This window comes from Podarcis erhardii, assembly GCF_964252035.2.
Source record: "Podarcis erhardii genome assembly, chromosome: 5".
NCBI lineage: Eukaryota > Metazoa > Chordata > Lepidosauria > Squamata > Lacertidae > Podarcis > Podarcis erhardii.
In genome coordinates this window covers 4,112,012-4,138,824 of record NC_138509.1, presented here as the reverse complement: position 1 = coordinate 4,138,824, position 26,813 = coordinate 4,112,012, and the positions used below count along the sequence as shown (strand labels likewise).

At 43.4% G+C, this 26,813-nt stretch overlaps 1 protein-coding gene across 10 annotated transcripts in view; it reads right to left on the bottom strand.

Moving 5' to 3' along the window:
• The window catches only part of SHISAL1 (shisa like 1), a 186,190-nt gene that overhangs the window by 83,896 nt on the left and 75,481 nt on the right, over positions 1 to 26,813 (bottom strand). For 3 of the 10 annotated variants that reach the window (XM_081861058.1, XM_081861054.1, XM_081861059.1), the window contains exon 1: positions 3,174 to 3,377. The exons of 1 other annotated variant lie outside the window; for it this stretch is intronic. The gene's annotated coding sequence lies outside the window, so the exon portion shown is untranslated. Of the gene's footprint in view, positions 1 to 161; positions 400 to 1,949; positions 2,040 to 3,173; positions 3,379 to 26,813 lie in introns of those variants that run through there. 6 more of the 10 variants (XM_081861062.1, XM_081861061.1, XM_081861063.1 and 3 more) reach the window with 5 other exon arrangements.

Below are 26,813 nucleotides of genomic sequence, written 5' to 3'. Positions count from 1 at the left end.
AATAGTGTAGCCCTCACAACTCACAAACAAAAACCTCCACCAAATCTAATCAGAGGCGACAACAAAGACAGATCTGGTTCCATAAACACTGAAATCAAAGCATTTTCAAATCCAAGTCTTATTGAAACTGGCCATCAGGTGAAGCCACCAAGAAATTTTACATCCAACAATGAGCCAGCAAATTTGCTGTCTCAGTTTTGAATGCACTGCAGTCTGCAAGGTTAAGTGAGGTATATTCCACAGAGTCCTCCAGGAGGGAGAGAGAGACTGGTATCTGGTAGCAATATCCCAGTTAAGAAAGCTGGCTAGAGGACCACAGCATGGCAACCATCAGGTAGAGAGAATCCTGGACTTGGAATCTTCAAAAACCCGTTGAGTCGGAAGTATGAACAGAAGTACAATCCTATGCACGCTTAATCTGACTCAAGGCTCACTATGTTCAATGTGGCTTACTTCATGATCATCGTATTTTGGAAGGCGGTCTGGGTAGCCATGATATTTCAGCCTAACCTTCTCCACTGAGAGTGAAGGTTACCCATCTTCCTGTTCTCATATATGACTCACCTCCCCATACAGCTGTGAATCCAATTAGATGTGATGTGGCACCTTAGAAGAATCCTTTTCCTTGGATGGGGGGAGTCCTGTGAGGCCAGGACCATTTGTGTCAGAGCTGCAACACATAAGAAAGCGGTACACCCTCCCCTATACAACACTGCCCTGATAGAAGTCGTCCCCCCATCCAAGCCCCGCCCCCACAGAAAACCCGATTAGCCATGGAAGGGAATATTTAAGGGATTTATGATGCCAGGGTGCTGAATCTGGATCTCCCCCACCTCGTCTACTTTTTGAGCTCCTTTTCCCATCTCTTATATACTGTTTCTCTTCCACCTCTCCACCACCACTTCCCCCGGAAGCCAGAGGTGCTCTCTTAGAGAAAACAAATACATGAAATGATTAAAATAAAATGTTCCAGGATCTTTCTGCTCAACAAACCAGGGGAAATTGTTTGACTGGGATTAAACAACAAACAAAACACCCCAGCCATCTCTCTCAGAAGTGTTGTATTATTTTATAAACAGAGAGAAGCCAGTGCCTATATATAATGGAGAGTTATATTGATGTCAACTAGTGATCAGGAAAACCAAGAGGTTGATCTGGCTTCCAAAACATCACAGCACCACCTCACTGTAAAAACATCATTTCCTCCAGCCTTCACCAACCCTGCCATAATTTGGACTACAGCTTCTACCAGTCTCAGCTCCCACATTTGTGAGGTCTGAAACACTTACAGGGTGCCAGGCTGGCAAAGCCCGATCTACCTGATATTACCCTGGCAGAAGGCCACAGTGCCTGAGCTCCCAGGATCCTTCCTAGCCTTTTTACTTCAAAGGAAAGACAGGCAGGGCGATATCCAACTGCCCAGCTAAGAGGTGAACCAATGAGCACAAAGGCACGAAGGCAAACCTTGCCATTTGCAGCCGTGGTCCCCAAATCCTCCTCCCTCCCTCAGTTGCACTGGGAACATTTATTTCCAATCTTGACTTTGAAGCGCATTCAAGATGCACAGATGTTTCGAACAATTTAAATAACTTCAACGCCCAATGCCCAGCTTTCCTCCCCCTGTGGCCCCAGCTGGCTGGGGCTGATGGGAGTTGTAGGGCAAGCCATCTGGGAGGCCACAGGGGGAGGATGACTGCTGCTTGTGTCTGGGTTCAGGCTGTTTCACCCTGCCCCACAAACTGCCTGCCCAAACAAAATTTCTGACTAAGGACAGGGCTGTCCCAAGACATTTTGGTACCCTAAATGGAACGCAAAATGGCACCACCCTCCCTGCCAGGGAAGAAGGGGTGACTGAAAATCTACATTAGGAACAAGCATAAAATAAAGATCTACATGGTGATCCTCTGGCCCTGAGGATCCTGCCTCCTGAAGCGGTTGTTCCACCTTACCCAATGGGCGGGCAGGCCCTGCCTTAGGGGCCAGTCCAGTTTCCAAAGAGGCTGCCTCCCTTTTCGCCCACTAGTCCAGCTGCGCGCCCTCTCCCTCCTCCGACTTGTGCCTCGCCACGCCACGCAAGACCGAGTGGGCCGCTTTCTGGCCAGCGAAACTTCGCCCTCCGTCCAACAGCATCGAAGCGAACCCGCGCAAGCGCTAAGCGGCCCACGGAACCTCCCCGATCCTGGACGTGGGGACAGGAGCCGGCCTGGTCTCGCGGGGGATCCCGCGCTCCTCTCGGGTGGAGCCTGGGGCGCTCGCTTCCCGCCCTCGGAATCCCGAAGCCCCGTCTCCCCAGCCAGGGGTGGCGCACGCATAGGAACGCACGGGACCTGCGCCGAGGATCTCCCTGCGCCCGGGGCGCGCGCTCCTGGTGGGTTCTTGCTGTTTATAAAAAAAGACGCGCGAGCGATCCAGAACCGGAGGCCAGAAAGAGGCAAGCCTTCCTTGCGCGGAGTTAAGTTGGATTCAGTTGCTTCCGTTTGCCAACCAAAGGAGCAAACTCACCGGGAACCGGAGCGTGGTCAAGGGACGTAGAGCCACGCAAAACGAGAATCGCGCCGTGGGCGCCCGTTTAGGGAACGTTTGCATTGGATTACCGCGCACCTGAACAGGTGACGCTTGGAAGACCCCCCCCCCCCAAGCGCTGCTGGCGGTACGGGAATAACGGACTTGTTTCCAGCCTGATCCTTCCCTGGAAGCGAGTCCCATCGAGGTCAATCGGCTACCTCGGAGGAGACGGCCCCGCTCTGCGCGCTTGCCCCGGAGCGAGTCCATTCGGGTCTCAAACCAGACTTTACATCCGAGTAAACCCGCCCAAGTGCGCCGAGATGGAAAAGGTATGCCCACGATCGCTAGCTTCGGAGGAAGAGGGCTGCCTGGGGAGAGCTGCGCTCTCGACGGGGCATCGTAGCCCTCGGCGCCCGGAGCAGCTCGGTCACCGCGCGGCGCCCTCTGCGCCCCCCGCCTCCGCGCCCGAGGGTGGGACGGCAGCGCCCGAAGTTGGCCGCCTGGCTGGGAAGCGCCCAGGCTCCGGAGAGCGGAGAGCCCTTTGCAGAAGCGACTCGATCGGCTCCTTTCGCTCGGAAGGGAGCTCCGGAGAGCAGCTTCGCGGTGCCTCGGGGACGGGGAGGAAGGGAGCGGGAGCCGGGGTGGCGAAGGGGCGCCGCCGCACTCACCTGCCAGGCGAGCAGCTCCCCGCGGGGAAAGGGCTGGAGCCGAGAGCGCCATCGCCCGGGGCAGCGCCCGGCGCCCTCCTTCCTGGCTTGCCGCCTCCCCGGGGCGCGGATCAGGGAGCGCCCCGCATCCTGGCCGGGCGAAGGCTGCGCTTCTTGCCCGCTCCTCCGCCGGGCTGGGCTCCGGCTCCGGCTCCGGGGGAGGGAGGGAGGGAGGAGGGCGGCGGCGAAGAGCAGGCGGGCGGGCGGGCGGGCTCGCTGGCGCCTGCTCGCAGGTCGACCCCGCCGGCGCGCTTAAGGGCTGGCGAGGCACGAGCAGCTCCTCCCCGGCAGGGGTCGGCGGGGCGAGCTCGGAAGCCAACTTGCGGGGGAAGGAGCTGAACTCAACGGGGCGCCAAGCAGCGGGCGGCGTCACTGGGGGGGGGGGAGTACTCCGCGGGATCCGTTGCTGAGGAAGCGCGGGCAGGATCGGGCTGCCACTCCCGCTGCGCTCCCAGCCTGTTTACTCGCGAGCAAGCCCCACTGCCTTCACTGGGACGCGCCGTCTAGTAGCAAGCATTGCATCTTCTAGGTAGGAAGTCCCACCGAACTCATGTTGGGCTTCCCAGTGGCCTCTGGTTTTCTGGGCTGTTGCAAAAGCCCTACAGTCGCAGACTCGTTCCCAAGCAGGTGTGCGTCGAAATTTGCTGTTTCACAGAATCCTCTCCTAGGCAAAAGAGCACTGGAGAGAGAGAGAAAGGCTACAGTCAAAGCACCAAGGGATTCAGTGGCGTAGCGTGGGCTACCTCTGCCCGGGGCAGGCACAGAGGGATTCCATTGCATTGGCTGAAGTTCTGGGCATCTTCACTTGAAAACTTGAAAGCAATGGAGCCAGAGCAGATGGTTTGTGTTAAAGAACTTAGTAAAATTCTGAGGGAACCAGTGCATTCCAATGGCCATTGGGTAGCATTTGCTTTCCTTGTGTTCCTTAGAATTTGGCTACATCTGATTACTTCCTTGAAAACAGTTCCCATAAGACATGATGTCACACTTCAGATAGGTGGATGGATGGATGGACAGACATATATACATAAATTACATTGCCTGTTTTATGGCCTGGTTTGCAAAGTTAATTATAATTGTACTTGCTAAAGAAACAATATGGAGGCCAACTGAAACAGGAAGACAGGAGTGAGTTTCCATGTTGGTTTTGAAAAAATGATAAGCTCTTAGTTCACTTAATTACAACAACAATGGTTCCAGACACTTTACAGTGTCATAGCAAGCCTTGACATGGGGTGTCATTCTCTTCCCCTAATATTACCCTGGTTGTTTTTTTAAAAATGGTTAATGGTAAATATTTCAGATGAAGTCATTCCTTTTAAAAGAATGTTTTTAAAATTTTTACTAAATCACCAGGATAAATCCCATTTTAGAAGTCTTACATTTACAGCATAGAACTCTTGTTTTCAAGACTTGTTTCCCTTGCTGTATATTCCCCCCCCCCCATTTCCTCCAAGGAGCTCAAGGCAGCATATATAGTGGGGGGGGCGGGACCTGTGACCCTCGAGATGGTTGAACTACAATTCTTTTCATCTTCCTCTTTGTCCACTGGCCAGGCTGGCTGGCGCTGATGGGAGTTGTAATTCTGCATCACCTGGAGGGCCACCTCTGGCATTTAGTGTGCCTACTCCCATTATATTCTTCCAACAGTCTTCTGAACAAGGTTTGCCTGACAAAGAGTGACTGAGTTTCATGGCTGAGTGGGTACCTGAAGCTGGCACTGTCCTAGCACTCGGTAAGTTTGGCTTTGATTTTGCATATGGATGGTATTATATTGTCATCCTTATACTGCATTGTTTGTCATGGCCTAGGTGTTCAAGTTAAAGAAGGGCAGGGAGAAGCCCACCTCCTTCTCAAATCAGAAGGAGCAGGAGATTCAGGGAGGCAGACAAAGAAGGCATCTGAGGCCGCCCCTACTCTGAGCTTAATTGTTCTCTCTTTACCACCTTACCAGGTTACAGGACTATCTTCCGCTTCCATGTGGCTGGTGTCATTTGTTTTGGTGAATCTATTTGATTCTTTTTTTTAAAAAAATGTCAGCTGCTTAGATGATTCTTGTTGAAAAGTGGGGTGGCAATCAAATAAGTTGTAGTAATACTGTAGTTTGCACAGAACTCCTTACAAACTCTGATCCCCCATTAAAAGTTGATGCAGGAAAAGTGGTAGCTTTTTCTTTTGTTTTCTTTTTAGGACCAATGAAATATCACGAAATAGCCTGGAAGTTTTTTTGTTCGTTAGAAAATTTCTTCAGGCCAGATGTTAAGGCAAAATTTAAAAAGGTGTAAGGGGGATCAGAGCAGAAGATGGTACACTCTAGGAGTGCTTTTCAAACATGCAGTCTTCAGAAAGTCGTGTCATCTGCTGTGGAACCCCCAGGTTCTTACCCTGGGACTCTATCAAATTCAGATCATGTGGGGCTCCGGGTATCACCATTGTCCTGTATAAACGGAGAATGTGCCCAGGAAGGAACCCCAAACCCCTGTATAAGGCAGGACAGGGAGGGTAAGCATGCTGAATAATCTGTCTTTCTGAAAAGCTTTCCTAGCATTATCAGTTTTCTCATTTAACCCTTATGCAAGCTTCTGAGGAACTTCAGGGTTTCCCCTAGAACATAAAAAGCCATGTTTCTAAGGGAAGTACGGTAATACCTGTTGCAGGAAGAGTCACATTCTTGCCTGTATCAACCTGGCTGAGTGAAAACAAATTGCTAATCAAGGCTACGTTACTATGGTAGAGGAGGAGAGCCCGGATTTTTGTCTGTGGCACCGTATGACCAAACAGGTCTCAATTAGTGCCTGAAGCAAGCCTAGCAAATGTGAAAAGCATTTGTTCTGAGGATACGGCAAAGACGCGTTCTCTGAATAGCATCTCCTAGGAGCAGAATGACGCAGGCAGCAGTTTCTGGTGTCAACACTGCAAGCCAGCAGCCTTTGCTTAGGGGCAGGTTAATATAAAACGAAACGAAATTGCAGCAAGCTATGCTGAGTCCATAGGCTAGGGTGGGGTATAAGTGTTACCAGATAATTTGTAGTTTTATCCACCTAAGCCCAAACATTGTTACTGCAAACAGAAACACTAGGGCAGATGGGAATAAATATCAGTCCTGTTTAATAAAAGAGCCAGGAGAGCATCATATGAGAGGTAAATGCCACAAGGGCATTTAAGTTGCCAGTTAATCAGAAAAAAAAGAACCTGAACTGCAATGTGCTTAACAGCAGCTTGAAGTATGGAAGTTAATAGGTAAAGCGCTGGTGATAAACATTTTCACCTGCCAATATCTACACAGGTGCAGGGCCCAGTAAAAAAAGGTGGCAACCTTAGGAATATTTAAAGATCTCAGTTTAAATGCCTATTTCATGCAAGACCTGGAAATAGACCATTAGAAAGGGCACAGAAAAATGGGAAATGATTTTTTTGTATAATCAAGATTCTTGTTACCGGATACCTTCTTGTTGCAGTGTAACATGAATGAAGACAAAAATGCAGAAAGGCATGAGCTCAGGATGGATCCTGCTCTCTTCCTCGCAACTGCTCTCACTCCAGCTAGGTGCTAGGATGCTCTGAGAAGCTGTGTCTAATTTTTTACCCTTACGTCACAGTTGGCACAAGACAGGATGCTACCTGAGGTGACCGGATCCACTGCTCTTCCTCTTCTCCTTTCAAGAGTTTCGTTTGGACACACTGTTTGCCTCCCCCTCCTCTCTGCCCTGCTGTGTGAAAGGGGGTCCCTCTTAGAAAAAGGCGACTGGGGCACTCTGCCCCAGGAGAGTGTCTGTGCCACTGCTTTTTCATGGTAGCTAGAAGTGACCCTTTACATTTAGGGTGTAATCATCTGCAATACATGGCTAAAAACACTTGCCCACCTTTTTTCATTTTTAGTTACTTATTTTCAGTATTTGTTTTGGCTTTCAGAATCACAGAACTGTAGAGTTGGAGGGGACCACAAGGATCATCTGTGCAGTGCAGGAATCTCTTACTCAGCATGGGAGCAGTGGCTGAGACCCGGGTCAGGGAGGAGGAGGAGGCTGCAGAGGAAGCCGAGCTGGGATTGCTGTGGGCGGAGCAGTGGCGCCTCCACTTGGCGCTCCTGGCACTGGCTCTGCCAACAGCAGGGGGCCATGGCCGGCAGGCAACAGCGGGGTGTGCAAGGGCAGCCCCAGCTCTCCCAGTGCGGGTGCCTGCCACCCTGGTGGCTCACCATTGCCACCCATGTACAGCCCAGCCCGGCTGAGGGGGGGGGGGTGCCATCACCGCCCACTGAGGAGAGATGAAGAAGACGGTGGGAAAGCACCCCAAGGGGGAAATGCCCCCCCAGCATGTGCCTCCACCCCAGCTGCTCAGTTCACGGGGGGGGGGGGACGGGACGCAACACTTGCCCCACCCTGGGTGCCAGCAGCTCGCACAACACCACTGCATGGCAGCATGGCAGCAGCCAGAAAGGAGGAACAACAGCCAGGATTTTCTCTCTAGCAACCCACAAGTTTGCTCTTTTTGTGCGAAGCCTTGGCTTGGGGTTACGTGTTTGCTGGGTCAGAAAGTGACCAATAAGCATTTATTGAGAAATGCATGTTCTGTTTCTCCTTCTCCAAACATGGGGAATCTCTGTAGGCACTTTGGGTGAACATATGATGATTCATTCTATTACCCTGGTGGGGAATGGTGCTACATCTAAATGAGGCTGGCTCTGCTTAATAATGTAAGCTGCTGTATTCAAAAGCATAAAGCCAGCCCTGCAAACCATTAGTTCCCCCTCTGCTCTGCAATGGCCAGCTGCTGAAAGCAGAGCAATATTAAGTCTGCTTATTTCAGAGCAGAGAATCCAGAAAAGTGTTCTGTGTAACTACTAATTCCCACTGCTTACAGATAGATGACCCACCCATGGGCTTTTACTGCTCAACACTTGTGAACCAATAAAGGAACATAAATTCCAAATGAACTGTTATTCAGTACTACTAATTCACAGCAAATGTCAATTAACAGAAATCCCTCTAAGAAGCTTTTACCAGCCTCCTGCTGGTTTTCAAGCTATTAGCAGGCCGTTTACACATTGTGATCTCTTTCTTTCTCTCATTCAAAAAACCACATGTGCAGCTGTGATCCTAAGCATGTTCACTCAGCAGTAAGTGTCCCTGAAATTAATAACACTTATGCTTTCACAAGGGTGGCGCTGTGGTGTAAACCACAGAGCCTAGGGCTTGCCATTCAGAAGGTCGGCAGTTCAAATCCCTGCGACGGGATGAGCTCCCATTGCTCCCAACTCCTGCCAACCTAGCAGTTCGAAAGCACATCAAGTGCAAGTAGATAAATAGGTACCGCTCTGGCGGGAAGGTAAACAGCGTTTCCGTTCGCTGCTCTGGTTTGCCAGAAGTGGCTTAGTCATGCTGGCCACATGACCCGGAAGCTGTATGCCGGCTCCCTCGGCCAATAAAGCGAGATGAGAGTGCAGCCCCAGAGTCGTCTGCAACTGGACCTAACAGTCAAGGGTACCTTTACCTTTTCCTTTTATGCTTTCACAAATGTGTCTAGCATTGCAGCCTCCAAAATTAACAAATCTTAGCTACCGTAATGTAAAATGCTGTATGCTCAAGTTATCCTCATATCAGCTAGCCAGCCCTGAAGAGACATATTTTGTAGTATTTTATGATGACTAGATTTTTCTCTCTCTCATGGAAAGTGTAGAAGCACTGAAAAGGCATGACTGTCAGAACTGTAGACATTGTGCTACATTAGAGAATTCAGTGCTAAGAAACACAGAATTATGGGTTTTTTTGCAGAATATGAACAACTCTGTACACTGGATGTATAAAATGAATATGTACCATCAACTTTGAACAAGCAGCTCCATCTTTCATTTTTATGAGTTTAAAACACTATGATAGCATGCCTGCACTTCATTGTTTTGTGGTGCAAATAGAGCTAATAGAGCATTTCCGTGCGCTGCTCTGGGTCGCCAGAAGCGGCTTAGTCCTGCTGGCCACATGACCCGGAAGCTGTACGCCGGCTCCCTCAGCCAGTAAAGCGAGATGAGGTCTGCAACCCCAGAGTCGGCCACGACTGGACCTAATGGTCAGGGGTCCCTTTACCTTTTACATATTGTCAAAGAAAAAGAGTAAATTCTATTAAAACCTCTTTCCTTCTGAGGTGCTGAAGGTGTCATCCTCATACAGAATCGTAGCATTGTAGAGCTGAAAGGGACCTGGAGATAAGAACTCCACATCATCATCAATTAGCAGGACACTGAGAATGGAAAACAGGAGGAATTTCCTTGCAATTCTAATAGGAAGTGAGTGTTCAGTTTATTTTGTCCCCAAACTGGGACAAAACCATTGAGTTTGAAATGCATTGCTCTTGCCATCCATGGATAAGAGCTTTGCACAGCAAACCTTAGAAACAGTCCATCTGAAGAGTCACTCAAAAGAACTTTAATCCATTCCCCAGGCTCATACATTACTATATGTATATAAAAAATATAGTTCCAGGTGATAGCAGGTATTCTATAATTGCAAAGCCTACTCTTGCCTGTTCCTTTTTTGAAGCCCCTGCTTCCATTCCTCCTTTCCTTCTGCTTGTCCTGTCCTTATCAGGGGTCACAACTGATCTGTCAGTGGAACTCCTGAATTCCAGAATGTTTGTGACAGGTAAATAACCCAGCTAACCATTGCCAGCCATTCTTTGAGAGAGGGGGTTTCCATGTAAACTGCACACAGACAAGGTGTATAAAAGACACAACCAGTTCAGAAGCACCACTGTCTGCAGTGAATTAAGGGCCAAACTGCTGACTGTGAATGAAGAGAAGCCCAAACTCAGGTGGTTTGGACAGGGGGTCCACCACAGGGCCTTGAAGGAATGCCAATAAAGGCATTCCAATAATAAAAAAGTCATGGAAATGACTCAGAGGCCAAGCCTTGTAGCTGAAAGCCAGACTACACATATCAGTTTCAAGGAGAAACAGCAGTTCTCTCTAGGCGGACATCTAAAAGATGGCCACAGCCCAGCACATTTGGCTCAGTTCACGGCTGCAGCCTTTGAGGGCAGCTGCGACTTCTGCAAGAGATTATCTGCCCAAGGCAAGTGGTGGGTCTTTGCTGGAGAGGGTGATGACGGAAGTAATTTATGATTTTGGCATGGTGAAAAATAAGTGGAGAAAAGAGGTAGCACTTTGTGGATGTGCAAAACAACAACCTGTAATCGAGCTCCATTTCTCTAACTGCCTCTTTGCAGGCAACACACATGGTAAAAAGTAAGGATGTCATCATTTGCCAACCACAGTGTGAATTTTGCAGCTGGTAGTATACAGTCAGACCCAGAGCTTCCATGAAATCTGGGTGTATCTTTTTTTTTATAGTTATTTATTAAGGTTTTTTTTATAAAAGAAATGCACAAATAATAAACATTAGCTATATCATAACAAAATCTCATAACTTCTTTGGACTTCCTCACGTCTCCTGCTCCCACTTACATCGTTAAAATTTTTTTCAAGCAATTTATCATCTTGTTTACAATCTTATTTCCGCTCATTTAAATATAGTCTAACAATTCTCCAAAAGGTTTATGTTTTCCTTAATCTCACTTATCATCAGATTCCAATCTAATTTAGTGGTGGCCAATTATTTTATGATCAAGCATCCTTCTTAACATTCAACCAAATTACAATATTTTTGTAAATAAATCTTAAATTTCTTCCAATCTTCTTCAATCCTTTCTTCTCCCAGGTCTCGGATTCTGCCAGTCATCTCCGCCAATTGCATATAGTCCATCAGCTGCATCTGCCACTCTTCCAGTGTGGGTAGATCTTGAGTTTTCCAGTTCTTAGCGATGAGTATCCTTGCTGCCATTGTTGCATACATAAAAAATGTTCGGTCCTTCTTTAACACCTTCTGGCCGACAATACCCAAGAGGAAGGCCTCTGGTTTCTTAGTGAAGGTATACTTAAATACCTTTTTCAACTCATTATATATCATTTCCCAGAAGGCCTTCACTTTAGGGCAGGTCCACCAGAGGTGAAAGAATGTTCCTTCGTTTTCTTTACATTTCCAACATTTATTATCAGACAAATGGTATATTTTGGCAAGTTTAACTGGGGTCATTTACCATCTATATATCATTTTCATTACATTTTCCTTCAAAGCATTACATGCAGTGAAGTTCAGCCCATTGGTCCACAACCTTTCCCAGTCCTCAAACATAATGTTATGCCCAATGTCCTGTGCCCACTTTATCATAGCCGATTTAACCATTTCGTCTTGTGTGTTCCATTTTAACAGCAAGTTATACATTCTTGATAATACCTTAGTCTTTGGTTCTAACAATTCTGTTTCCACCTTCGATTTCTCCACCTGGAACCCTAACTTTTTATCATTTTTAAAGACTTCTTTAATCTGAGTGTAATGTAACCAGTCTCGCACCTTATCCTTCATTTTCTCCAAACTTTGCAATTTCCAATTGTCTCCATCTTTTTCTAATATTTCCCAATATTTTGGCCATTTGGCCTCCATATTGGGTCTTTTTCGGGCCTTAGCTTCCAGAGGGGAGAGCCACCTCGGAGTTTTGTTTTCCAATAAGTCTTTGTATTTTGTCCAGACGTTAAATACTGCTTTCCTGACAATATGGTTTTTAAAGGCCTTATTGATCTTAACTTTGTCATACCATAGGTATGCATGCCAACCAAGAAATCTGGGTGTATCTTTACTCCCTTCTCCCAACTACAGGTCATTTATTGACAGGGGGAGGAATGCTGCCGAGGGGCCTGTAGCTCTGAGAATCACAGGTGGTAATGAATCCATAACACATTGGCTGACTTCCAGCTACTGGTTCTTAGCATCTGTCTGTCTCAAGAGACAATGGAGTGCACCTCCAGCAGCACCAAAGTGACCTCCCTGAGGCACAAGCTTGGGCAGGGTGTATGGAGGTCCTGGGCTGCCCAGACAATAAGACCCCACTTCTCAGCCTGGCTGATGGGGTCCAAAGGAAAACAGAGCAAGACGTTTGGCACCAGCTTGGCTGCAGGAATATAGAACACCATCCAGCCACCTTCGGGATTCCACTCCAGATCTGTGAAATGTTTACTCCTTAGCCTTTTCTTCTCCTGAAGATGTCACGCAGGGCAACAGAGGTTTGGGATCAGAGTTTTCCATCTCCTAGATTGGCAACCTTCCCAGGTTGATATATACCATGACTTTATACCACTGTCAGAAGTAGTGCAAAGCAGATGGTGTATGTTTTGGAAATCATAGCTCCCCCAGCATTTTGTTAGAATAGGTAGAGAGATAGTGAAGCAATTCTATAGTAAAGACAACCAAGTCAACTGTGAGATGAAGCATAATATTGTGAGTCTGGGGTGGGAAACTGTGTGCCCTCTCTAATCCCTGGATCTAATTTTTGGAATAGCCGGGCTAGCCTGGTAGAGTCGTAGCTTAGGTGATTAAGAGGCGAAAAGGAAAGAGGCTCCACCTCAGGCTCAGGCTGCAAATATTCGTAGATAAACCACGTATCCTAAAGACACCACAGTCTCCGCTGTGTCTCATTCCAAAAGGAAACATGGAGCCTGAGTAAGTGCCTGGAAACCATGGAATCTCACATCACTCAGAGATTGGGGTGGCGTGCAAAAGTTAAACATCCCTAATTTCTTAGAAAAATTAAATTGGGAGCAATTAAACATCTCACTCTCCTGATTGTTCCAGCAGCACAAACATTTCTGCTTGATAGATGGCATGGTGCCCCCCCTCCCCTCACTTTTCTGGGGCTTCCTCTGACCTGCCAGGTTGGAACTGGGGGGTGCAAGGAAGGGTGAAAACCTCATTGTGCTAGTGGGAGACCTTGTGGCGGTTTGCCAAGCATACTGGGTTAGTTGAATTTATTTCCACTACAGTCGTACCTTGGTTCTCAAACATAATCCATTCCGGAAGTCCGTTCGACTCCCAAAACCGTTCAAAAACCAAGGTGTGGCTTCCAATTGGCTGCAGGAGCTTCCTCCGCTCAAGCGGAAGCCACGGACATTCAGCTTCCGAAAAACATAAAAAAACTGGAACACTTACTTCTGGTTTTCGGCATCCGGGAGCCAAAATGTATGAGTACCAAGGCGTTCGAGAACCAAGGTATGACTATATTTATTTACACACCTGGCTCTTCTTTTTGGTAATATGTGACAGTATTAGTCAGGGCATCTGCTTGGGCAGTAATTCCTGATGTGAAAATATGGCTATTCTGAACATAAGAGGCTGTCTTATGGAGGGAAAGGCGACTGATTAATGTAGCCTAATATTCTCTCTTCTGATTTCTCAGCTCTGTTACCTGAAATCCTTTAAGATGGGGATCGTGCTACAAACCACATAAAAAACATTCTCTCTATCTTTATGGGTTTTCTCTGAGTGGGAGTGTTGCAAATAAGAACAAGTGTCCACATTTCACCTGTGAAATGTAGGGTGCAATTTAATAGCATAACATGCTTGTGTGCATTTGTGTGTACTACAGAAAATGACCATACCACTTCTCGGGGGAGGGGGACAATCACATACCTTCTGCCTGTGATGCTTCTTGTCTCACTACTAGGGAGACTGACAGACATGTCAGTCCACTGATTTAGGATGGGGGTTGAGAGCAAACATGGCATGATGAAGCCTCGTGAAGTCCTTCAGTTGCAGCTGTGTGGAGCTTGTCTCATGCGAAACCAATAATTTGATTCTTTATTTCCAGGGAAGAGGAATGGACTTTCTGTCTTTAATCAGTGAATGCTTTATTTTGATGCTGCTGTAAATAAACAAGATTTCCCTTAATCTGATGTGTAATTCATTCAAATAATCTCTCGGTTGGGGCTTCACATTAATCCCTTTTATGGAGGAGGGTTACGGGTATGTAGAAAGAGGCAGGGCAGGGAGAGAGAGGTTGAGCAAAGCCAAAATACTAATCCATGCCACGATGTTTTCTTCTGTAGGTGACTGCATGATAATAAAGACTAGTGTTTCTTTCCCCTTTAAAATTTAATTGAAAGGATTCCTTGCAGTTGATTCCTAAATGATAATAAGAGGATAGTGCTTTTTGTAGAAGAAACATGCTGAGTAAGAATATCTTGTGTCACCAAGGGATTTCTCCACTGTAGAGCAATAAACTTTGCAAAGCTGGGTCAAGCGGTTTTTGAACCCAGAGTTTGAAGCAAGTTCTGCAGTTGCTTATGTTTATTCAGTCTCCATGGATCCCATCAGCACAAAGTAGACAAAAAACAAATGACAAAAAACAACAACCCTGATGGAAACAGATCTCTTTCCCACAATGTTTTTCAGCCGGGCAGATTTATCCTTGTGTTAGGGCTTCACGTAAACCAAATCCTTTTAACTGCTTATGGCAGTGACTGATAAAAATCCCTTGTGCATTCATGAGAAATTAAAACTTGGATACAATACTGTGGCTTCCTAATTCACCAGTAGGGAAGCATCTTGGGTAGGGGGGAGAATTTCCTTAATGAAGTATTTTTCTTACAGGTTTGAGTATCAGTTACTCAGTTTGAGGGGGGCAGTACAAAACACAGGGCTTGTGGTACAAAACCATGAAAAACTATTGCAAAAATTTGGCAGCAGTTTGGAGTGAATAAGACAATGTTTGATATTTGGGTGTTAACTACAAACACCAGTTTGATGTATCAATTACTCAGTTTGGGGAGTGGTATAAAATGTGGGGTTTGAGGTACAATGAAATATAATGAATGAAAAAAATGCTGAAACCAGAAGCTTTTCTTTTAGGTATTTTAGGTCCAGAGATCCCGAAGGACCACACGAAATTATTCACATACGCAACCACGGCTGCACGGATGCTGTTAGCTGAGAGATCATAGAATCATAGGATCATAGAATCATAGAGTTGGAAGAGACCACAAGGGCCATCGAGTCCAACCCCCTGCCAAGCAGGAAACACCATCAGAGCACTCCTGACATATGGTTGCCAAGCCTCTGCTTAAAGACCTCCAAAGAAGGAGACTCCACCACACTCCTTGGCAGTGACTCCACTGTCGAACAGCTCTTACCGTCAGGAAGTTCTTCCTAATGTTTAGGTGGAATCTTCTTTCTTGTAGTTTGGATCCATTGCTCCGTGTCCGCTTCTCTGGAGCAGCAGAAAACAACCTTTCTCCCTCCTCTATGTGACATCCTTTTATATATTTGAACATGGCTATCATATCACCCCTTAACCTCCTCTTCTTCAGGCTAAACATGCCCAGCTCCCTTAGCCGTTCCTTAGATGGAAAGATGGCACAACTCTGACCAAGGAAGAGTGGCAGATAAAACTGATGAACTATGCAGGGATGTCAAAACTTACAGGAAGAATTAGAAACCAGGAAGAGACCGACTTCAATAACGAACGGAGAAAGTTTATAATTTATTTTAAAAATTTCTGTAAACACACACATTGGTAGCATTGACATAGAACTTGTAGAACTTGAAATTAGGCAGAGTGAAAAGAATTTAGAAACAAAAATTGAACAATTAGACGCAAAGATTGGGAAAATGGATAAGAAAATAGACGAGACAGTAAATGAATTGAAAGGACAAATTAAAGAAGTATCTAAGAGAACTCACATGTTAGAGGAGGGAATGAAAAAGACAAAATTGGAAATGAGGGAACTGAAACGGGAAGAGGACAAAATCAGGGCGGGTCTCATGGAATCTAACAAAACACAAGAAGAAATGTGGGATGCCATCTCCATGAATGAACTTCGGCAACGAGAAGTTAATCTGAGGATGAGAGGGATACCAGAAACCCATAACGAGAATATTAAACAAAGATTAACAAGAGAAATGGCACAATGGCTGGAGCTTCAGGAGGTGGAGGTGGCAAACTCCATTCAAAATGCCTTCAGGATGAAGGTAAGAACGACCAAAGCGAAGAAATATCCTGGAGACTGCTTGATAACATTTAAGGATAGAGATATGAGAAATTTGGTTCTCCAAAAAAATAGGGAAAAAAGATTGTCTATAGACGGTTTTTACATAATTATTTTTAAAGACATCCCAATCAAACTGCTGAAGCGGAGAGACCCTTACAAACCACTAGTACAAATTCTCAAAAAGAACAACATAGAATTCAGATGGGAGTTCCCGGAGGGGATCTCCTTTACCTACAAGAATAAAAGACACCGGCTGAACAGTCCAGCGGAGATAGGCAAGTTCCAAAGAAAGTACAGAGAATTGACGGCAGAAGAAGAAGAAGAAATGAAAGGAGCAACTGGAGGTACCGCTGCGAAGGTGAAGAATGGAGAACAAAGGGATGAGGAAGGGCAGGAAGAGGAAGAGGAGGAAGAAGAGGAGGAAAGATTATAAAATTTAGGAAAATATATTATTCAAATTAATTTAATCTGAAAAATATGGCTTTAAACATATGGAATTGGAATGTGAATGGACTGAACGAAAAAAAGAAACGCAACAAGGTGGAACAACTTTTAAAGAAGAAAAATTTAGACATAATCTGTTTGCAGGAGACGCATGTAGCAAAGAGACATAGGAAAATCCTGATCAACAAGAGACTTGGAAACGAATTTATATCATCAGACAAGGAGAAGAAGAGGGGAGTGATATTGTATGTAAGGAGTAAAATCGAAGCCCAACAAATTTTTAAAGATGAGGAAGGAAGAGTTATTGCAATTCAAATTAATTGGCAAGGCGAGAAAATAGTGATTGTCGGGATCTACGCACCTAACGGAAATAAGACTGATTTTTACAAGAATTTGGAAGAAAAACTGTTGGAATACGCAGACCAGAAGATAATTGTGATGGGAGATATGAACGGAGTGGTATCAGCAGAGATGGATAGATTGAGAAATAATGGATCAAAAGAAGGAAAATTACCTAAAACTTTTTTTGAAATGGTCAAAAACTGCAATTTAATAGATATCTGGAGGCTACGACACCCAATGGAGAAACAGTTTACTTTTTATTCGGAACCAAACCAGTCAATGTCTAGAATCGATCAAATTTGGATATCAAATGAATTAACGCCAAGAATCCTCCAAGTAGAAATTCAACCGAGAGTTATCTCAGATCATAGTCCCATCAAACTAGAAATCAAAGGATTTGAAGAAAGAACTTTCAGATGGAAACTGAATGATTATTTATTGGATGATCGGAAAATTGTGCAAGACGCACAGAAGAAATTGAAAGAATATTTTGTAGACAATTGCAATAAAGGAACGAGGATGAACACCGTGTGGGACGCAAGCAAGGCGGTGATGAGAGGCTTTTTTATACAGCAGAATTCGATCAAGAAGAAAAATCGAGAGAAAGAAAAGAAAGAAATTTTAAAACAAATTATGGAAAACGAACAAAAACTAATCAGGAAACCAAACAATGAAAGAATTAAGCAAAGTATCAAGGTTTTACAAACTCAATTTGCAATGATGATAAACAAGGAGGTGGAATGGAATATAAAAAAACTGAGACAAAAGAATTTCGAATTCGCAAACAAGTCAGGAAAATGGCTTGCCTGGCAGACTAAGAAAAGGAAGGAGCAAAATACAATAAATAAAATTGAAGTGGGAGGAACGGAGATAAATAACCCCAAAGATATCAGGAAAGGATTCTTGGAATATTACAGACAATTATATAAAAAGAAAGAAAAGAATAATATGAGGAAAATAGAAAGATACTTAAAAGAGAAAGAGGTGCGAAAGATCCCGACAGAAGCACAAGAAAGGCTGAACACCCCGATAGACATAGAGGAAATAAGAGTGACGATAAAAAAACTGAAAAATGGAAAGGCCCCAGGACCAGACGGCTTTACAGCAAGATATTACAAAGAATTGGGAATATCCCTGTTGATACCACTGAAAGAAGTAATGAACAACATATTAAAGGAGAAAGAAATTCCAGAGACATGGAAGGAAGCACTTATAACCTTTATTCCAAAAGAAGATGCAGACTTAACCCAAGTAAAGAATTATAGACCAATCTCACTATTAAATACGGACTACAAAATTTTCACAGGAATTATAGCAGAAAGATTAAAAAAGGTTTTACAAGGAATTATCCACGACGACCAAGCGGGTTTCCTCCCAAGCAGACAGATGAGAGATAATGTGAGAAATGTAATAAATATTTTAGAATATCTGTCTGCAAGAAACGAGAAACAAGCAATGCTGATGTTCGTGGACGCTGAAAAAGCATTCGACAATGTCGCATGGGATTTCATGTTGAAAAATATTGAACAAAGAGAAATGGGAAGTCACTTCTTCAATGGAATTAAAGCAATATATACGGAGCAAAAAGCGAAGCTGATAGTGAATAATGTAATAACAGAAGAAATAAAGATTTCTAAGGGTACCAGACAGGGATGCCCATTGTCACCACTACTATTCATTCTGGTCCTGGAGGTGTTATTGGACTCAATAAGGAAAAAAGAAAGTATAAAGGGGGTGTCAGTAGGCCAAAATCAATATAAAGTCAAAGCCTTTGCTGACGACTTAGTCTTGATGATAGAAGATCCGCTGGAGACGGCAGCTGAGATACTGAAGGAAATTGAAACATTTGGAGAGGTGGCAGGTTTCATAATAAACAGGAAAAAAACTAAAATTATAGTTAAAAACATGGAAAAAGCAACAATGGAGGCACTGCAGCAACAAGTTGGTATTGAAATTGTCAAAAAGGTCAAATATCTGGGAATATGGCTAACCCCAAAAAATATTGATCTGTTCCAAAACAACTATATCCCGGTGTGGAATGGAATTAAGAAGGATCTGGAAGTATGGAATAGATTAAAACTATCCTTCTGGGGTAGAATTTCAATGATTAAGATGTTAGTGCTACCAAAGATGCTGTTTTTATTCCAGATGTTACCAATATTAAAAGGAGTGGCGATTTTTAAGGAATGGCAAAGGACGATCTCTAGATACATATGGCAGGGCAAAAAGCCGAGAATTAAATATAAATTACTAACAGATGCAAAAGAAAGGGGAGGCTTTGCCCTGCCAGATCTGAAGCTATACTACAAAGCATCGTGTCTTTGCTGGCTAAAAGAATGGATTAAACTTAAAAATACAAAACTCCTAGACCTGGAAGGATTCGACAACAGATTCGGGTGGCACGCGTATCTTTGGAAAGAAAAGAAGAAGGGATATAAAACCTTTGAAAACCACATCTTCCGGAAATCGCTATGGGAAGTTTGGGACAGATACAAAAATATATTGGAAGGGGGGGTGCCACATTGGCTATCCCCGTTAGAGGTCATGGGGGTCAAAAAAGAAAATATGAGAAGTGATTGGATTACCTATGGAGATTTGGTGGAGAAAGAAGGAGGAAAGTGGAGACTAAAACCATACGAACAAGTTAAAGAATACGTCTTTGATTGGCTGCATTACCATCAAATAAATGAAATGTTTAAAAAGGATGTGAAAGAAAAGGGGTATAAAGAAAAAGATTCGAGATACCAAATAGAGATAGTGAATAACGACTCCAAAACAATTTCTAAAATGTATAAAATTTTGTTAGAATGGCACACAATAGATGAGGAGGTGAAAGTAGTTATGATTCAATGGGCCAAAGATTTAGGATACAACATAGACCTTGGTGATTGGCAGAAAATATGGAATGAAAACTTGAAATTTACGGCATGTGTTACATTAAAAGAAAACGTAATGAAGATGGTTTACAGGTGGTATATGACACCTGCAAAATTAGCAAAGATGTACAAAACCTGTAATAAATGTTGGAGGTGTAAGGAGAAGGAAGGTACATTTATGCATATGTGGTGGGATTGTAAAAAAGTAAGGGGGTTCTGGGAGATGATACACAATGAACTAAAGAAAATGCTAAAATATAGCTTTGTTAAGAAACCAGAACTCTTCCTGCTGGGAATAACAAGAACGGATATAAGTAGGAGAGACTGTAAACTGTTTCAATATGCTACCGTCGCAGCAAGGACATTGTTGGCCCAGAGGTGGAAACAAGAAGAGGTTCCGACTTTGGAGGAATGGAGGTCAAAACTAACAGACTACGCAGAGTTAGACAAATTAACAGGGAAAATTAGATACCAAAAAGACCAGAAATTCATTGAGGACTGGGGGAAATTTACAGAGTATTTGAAAAACATATGTGAGGATAGCACAACGCTAGCGTGTTTCAAAGAAGCTTTGTGAAAATAGAAGGAGTATTGCCAAAAGGCAAGCAAGGATAGAAATATAATATTTAATGGCAATATCTAAAGAAGGAATGTGAGGAGAGGATTTGAACTACGAAAGATTGTCAGAGAAGTTGAGGGAGGTCCAAACAAGGTGAAATATGTGATATATAAATGGATTGGTTTATTATTTTTTTATGGAAAAACTTCAATAAAAATTTATTATTAAAAAAAAAAAAAGAACTTGTAGCAAAAATTTGAACTATGTTGTGATAAAGGATTTATATATATAAAAATGTAAAACTACAGAAGAAATGCAGAGGGGAAAATCATTAGATGAAGATCCACAAAGGGGGTGGGGAGGAAAGTGAAAGGGGATTTTACATTTATTTATTTTTTATTCTGTTTTTATATTGTAAAATTGAAAATGCAAAATTAAAATAAAATCATTTAAGAAATCATTTAAAAAACCCCAAAATGTGGGGTTTGAGGTACAAAATGGCAGAAAATGAGTGAAAAACGTTGGCATCAGTTTAGAGGGGATCCCAAATTTGGGAGTTTGTTGTCAATAAAAGCTCTGAGGTGGTGTGGCTTTGACCACCATTGCTCTCCTGGCTTCCCAAGACAGTGGGTCCCTGGCCAAGAGGGAGAGAGGATGTGCAAGGAGCTTGGCCTGGAGCAGTGCATGGCGGTGGGAGCTTCAGATTGGAGCAATGGTCTTCCACCAAGGCCTCTCACTGGCTGCTAGTGGCTTAGGAAGGCCCTGTCCTGCCTTGAGATGCCTCTCTAATGGTGTGGTCCAACTCAGAAATGTGAGGACCTTCTTAGAATCACCCTGATTCGCCTCATAATTTGAGAGCTGGTTCACTGGGCTCTCATCCCCTTTGATGCAACAGCACTACCCACAAACACATGTGGTTGCACATAGGTTTCACTGGTATCAAGCAGAACTTTAAAGTTAAAGAATAGCCAAACAGTGGATATGTATATCTTAAGAAAGCAAAGGCGAGAGAGTTGGTCCAGCTGCCTCCTCGTTTTAAAGATCAACTGGCCTGTAAAGACGAGCCAGTGGCTCAGTGGTGTTCTAAAAAGAGCCACAAGAGAAGAGCACCTCCTGAGGAAGGTCTTCTGTTCTCCCTCTGCCTGCTCATTATGGATGCAGCAGATGGAGTGGAAGATGTTCATCCAGAAGCCACCAAACCGGATCGAACCCAAGTATTCCAGTGTAATTTGTGGGTTGGACTGTAAAGATTTACATCCTTTCAGCATGATTATGTGGGCAATGAAGTCACGGAAATATTCAACTGAATAATAAAAACATACCACATTTGTGAAAAAGATACTTACTGTGTGCCATGTGTTCAGGAAGTCAAGTAACCTTGTTTTTATTAAAAATTATTTTAAATTAAAAAGTATTTTCTGTCTTGATTTATACTGCCTTACCTATCACTTTTGTATCCAAAGAGTACAGGGTGATTTATTTGGATGTTTTGGTTCCATAACCAATCCTGTATGTGTGCAGAATATTTATTTCAGTTAGTCATTTAAAAAATGGATACACCGTTTCTTCAAGGCTTGGCATGGCTTCCAATAAAACTTATTTTTTTAATGACAGTAGCAAGAGTTTAGACTATCTCTGGGCTCCTCCAAATGTCCTGTTTATTGAGCATTCATTCTGATTTGCTTGCATAAAGCTGAAACAGTGGTTAGCCTATGGCCAGTATTTATTGAACATTTGTTCCATTTTTATTTTTTTTGTGGGGCACTTATACAACAATGAACATTCCTTTTGATTTGCTTGCAGGGTGTTTACATATCTTTCCATTAATCATTCGTTTATCCCACACTTTTCAATGCATTTCCCCTTCACTTTCCAAATCTCAACAATTCTTATTCATGTATTTATTGTGTTTGTCATGCTTGAATTGCACAAACTTAAAATACTGCTAGGAGCATGAATCCCTCAATCAAAGTCCCCACAAGACAGTCTGGAGGCATGTTGTGTCACAGGCGACACCCCAAACTCAGTAAAATATTCAGAAGCAGCATAGATAAGTGGGTGGGGATTTTTTGTGTGTGTAGGAAGTTCAATGAGAATTCGTTTTGAAGGTTGGGTTTTGTGTGTGGAATATGAATTTCTCCTTACCTAAGCAATTTGCAGTGAATAGATTTCCAACAGGTATGGATGGCAGGTAATGTGGCTTTTCTAATTCCAAATAAAATCTAACCATTTGGCCCAATTGTATAAATTAGGCCTGGAACACCAAAATCAAGAAAAATATTAGACATTTCTGTCTAGTATTTCCCCCTTACCTATCTTGTTTGTTTTGGCCCCCAAATATACTTTTTGGGTGCATCTAAAAATTCAGTGGAACAGAAAAGGGCTTGCTGTTTTTGTGAAAATCTATTGTGTAAGGAAGTCTTAATCCCTCAGTGTAAGTGGATGCAATGTGAAATAAGAGTTTACTGCAACTGAAGTTTTGTGCTGCCTGATTTGAATATTGGTGGAACCCCTTCCCGAAATGAAACAAACACAGAATTCTGCCTTTCCCCACTGCTTCCTTTCGTTATGGTAGCAGCTGCCCTTGTTTAGGAGGACACTCTACCCAGACAACACAACGCATGAACAGAGCAACAATGGACTCTCTTTGCAGGCCTCATTAGTTACCTGACTCCGCCGAGTGTAGGTGCTAGCCAAGCTTCTCCAAGTCCACTCTACCCCACCACACCACAAGGGCTCTCTGATTTTATTTACTATTTATAAGCAAGAAAAGACTGTTTAATTAGTTGCTGTTTGGGCAGTATTATTCTCTAAGAAGAGTGGTGCTTGCTAGCATCCTTTCCACGAGATTCTGTTTATGTAAGAGTGAGTGTGATACATATCTTCAGGCCTACATTTGGAAATGTGGTTGGCTGGTTTTAAGTGCTGCAGCTGAAACTCATAGTTCTTCCTTCTGTGTGCTTCCCTGCCTTTTTGGCAAGCCAAGTTAAGAAAAGAAAAAACCTTAAGAGATACTCAAAAGTGATGCTCTGGGGAGTAGTGTTTATTTGCTAACTTCATCTTCTGCAGAGCAGTAGGGGGTCCTCCTCACAAAGTATTGCTTCCTTGTGTTGCTCCACCATGGCCAAGAGTACAAACAAATTTCAAAAAGCTGCTGCTAAAACACATATTGATTTTCTTGGCAGCAACTATTGTGATTTACAGCAGGCTCTGAAGACTCATAAGTTCAAGCAATGGGCAAGATCTGCTATGTGGATAACAGACAGGAAATGTCTTTCCAGTCTTGGCTGAATTAGTAGAATGGAAAGCTTGTCCAACATTTCATATGCAGATATGTGTTTAGCTTTACTTGAGTTTAAAAAATCATGTAGTCTTTGCTCTAACAGGATGTCAAATTAGGACAGCACTGGTTGGCACTTTCAGCTTCAAATGCTCATTTGTGGAATTACGCCAGTGACTTTTGTCTGAGATGGTACCCCAACAATTTTTGTGCTATCTAGGGTTTCATGTGCCATTATCCATTTCCCTAACTTGGTGCCTCAGTCCTAATACTGTATATGGGAGGCGGGCATCCAGAGGGAACAACTTGGGCAGTGCCACCCACCATTGCACTCAATGTGTTTTGAATATATGCAGTTTGGACAATAGGCACGATCCCTGGAATGAATGTAACCCCTGTGTAAGTTGCAGACCTGGGACTCAGCTAGACTGGTAAAGAAAAAGTGATTTATATGCGTTGTATGTGCAATATAACATTGTGCCACCAGACAGAGATGTGGAGTCCCATTTTTCTCTACCTGTTTTCCTTATTTAAATTTACAACGCTTTAAACTGAAAATGCTTCTTTGATGCGTCTAGATCCAGCCTTACTGTAAAGTTATTTATATCCACAGGTACTTCCTGCCTTCTCTGCATTCTGGTAGGCACCCAATTTATGCCCACCAAAACCAAAAGCAAAAATAACAATTTGAAGACAGTCTGTAAAGTGGAAATGGGCATAGGAATTTGTCTCATAATGAAAGCAATTGGCAGCATGCGCATTAAATGCACATGCTGAAGTACATTGTATTTACAGCTGTGTGGTTTCTGAAAGCAATGCTATCCAAGACAATGAGTCAGAAAAGCAGAAAACAGTATAAAAATTAAGGGACAGGCTTTGTGCATCCCTATTATTTGTTAATTTTGCTGTTGGCTTAGTTCATGTCTGAGCACAGCTGAAAGGCTGGGGTACTTTTACATGTTTCGTTAATTAATGAGCACACTACTGCGGTTTAAAATACTGAGTGCTAAACAAGGACTGCACTTAGAAAATCCTGGACAAAATTCACAGCAATGAGCAAGGAGAAAAAGTCAGGGCTACTGATGAAATAAATGGAAAGAATCTGTTGCTTGTGACAGATTCAAACCATGTTAGGTATGCTGTGCAACAAATTCTAATTAATTTGGCCTGGAAATATTTAAGCAATGTGGCATGATAGAGCATAGAGCAAAGGAGATGCCAACAGCCCTTAATCTGCTGCTAAGTATTGTCTTCTCAGCACAGAATCATAGGATCATAGAATTGTAGAGTTGGAAGGGACTCCAAGGGTCATTTAGTCCAACCCCTGCAATTCAGGACTCTCAGCTAAAGCATCCATGACAGATGGCCTTCCAACAGCAGGGTATACTGTTCTCCCACTGCACTTGCAGATTGGAACAGGTGCTTTTTGGCATTCGGAACAATGATAGATATTTTCATTAACAGGTAGGAATTGCTTAAATTGCTTTGGAAGTAGCAGAGACTTTGACTTGAATACTGATGCCTCTTCCTCTGGATTCTCAGATATCTGCCTGTCAAACGGAATATCTAGTCATGAAACATCCTTCACTTGATTATTGAAATATGATTTATCTAGCCCTTTAGATATTTGAAGGTGGCTATCTTATCTCCTCTCTGTCTCCTCTGTTCCAGGCTAAATATACCTAGCTCCTTCAACCATTCCTCATAAGGCTTGGTTTCCAGACCCTTGATCATCTTGGTTGCCCTCCTCTGCACACCTTCCAGCTTGTCAATATGAACTGATGGTTTATCTCTTCATACAATTAATCCTTTACCAATTCCATTCCCCCCATGTTTACAATAGAATATTTGAAACTTCCCTCACCATACAATAACTTCTTCATCACCATATCCACATAGTATACGATATAGTGGCATCATTCCACACCCTGGAATGAGTCCCTTGAGACAATTTTGCAAAAAAGTTTGGCTACCACTGGTCTAATCCTTTTTTATTCCTTTTCCTTTTTAATAAATTCTTTAAAATCTAGGCATGAAGCAAGAGCAAAAAAGCAACACAGAAATTTGCTTACAACTGAACAAAAGTCAGCCGAAGTTGTTTCCGAATGGAAAATTGGAAGCAAACACATAACTGTTGCAAAAACTGGTGTTTGTGATTCAATAGGTGTCTGAACTTTCATATGAGGATATGTATTAAAAGAATGACTCAGCAGAGTGTAGAAGGGATCCTGTAATAGCTGTTGCTCTGAAAGCATTAAAACAGCAGAACGGCACTGGAGTTTCTGTCAAAAAAATAAGACACTTTTCTTACAACCAAAACACACCATCTGCAAGCAGTAGAATGAAGTGGTACAGCTACTCCTGTCTTGGACATTTGGATTATTCTCCTGAAATCAAAACGCACACCATGTGGATGGAAAACTAGCATCTCAGAGGGAAGGATTCAGCGCACCCCTCTCTCCCAAATGCTATATTTTCTGTGATATATCGTGAATCATGGTGTGTGTGTGTGTTCTAGGTAAAAACTCGCAATGTGGGAAAAACTGTGAAGCCAGTCATCGTTTCTCTCAGGATTCCTTCTGCTCCGTTGCTCTGAACTATAAAACAACAGTTGTAGCAATATGTGAAGGTAAGTAAAAATGTATACATTTTAGACCCCCTAAGTCACACCAGGACATTGCCCTGTTCACCTCTACATAGTTACATCCTTATTTCAGACATCGTGATATATCAGTATATCACAGTGTTTACCTGGTGATATATCACAATGTTAAAAGCCAGGCATCACTCAGGCCTCACACACATCATAATTTGTGCTATATTGCCAGGTCAAAAATTATGAAACCAAGACCATGATCTGGGCTTCAAACAAGTTTTGGACGATATATTGATATATTGCCCAGCCCTAGTATCCAACTGGATGGTCCTAGGAAAGTTATCTGTGGTTTAATTCCAGCATTTGAAACTCAGGCACATTCTTCCTCTGAATATGGAGGTCATAGTGAGCTTCTCATGGCTAATAGCCCCATCTCCTCCACTAACAGGTCATTGGTTTTAAAAGAGAGGGTTGTAAAATAACTCCTGAAAAGAGCAAGGGGTTGTTCCTTTGAGTCTCAGCACAAGCCATCAGCTCCAAATGCCCTTTTAGAAAACAGGAAATGAACAAGTCTATACTTACCAGTAACCATCTGGCTCAGGAGACATTCACAGATTCCGGCCCAATGGAGCC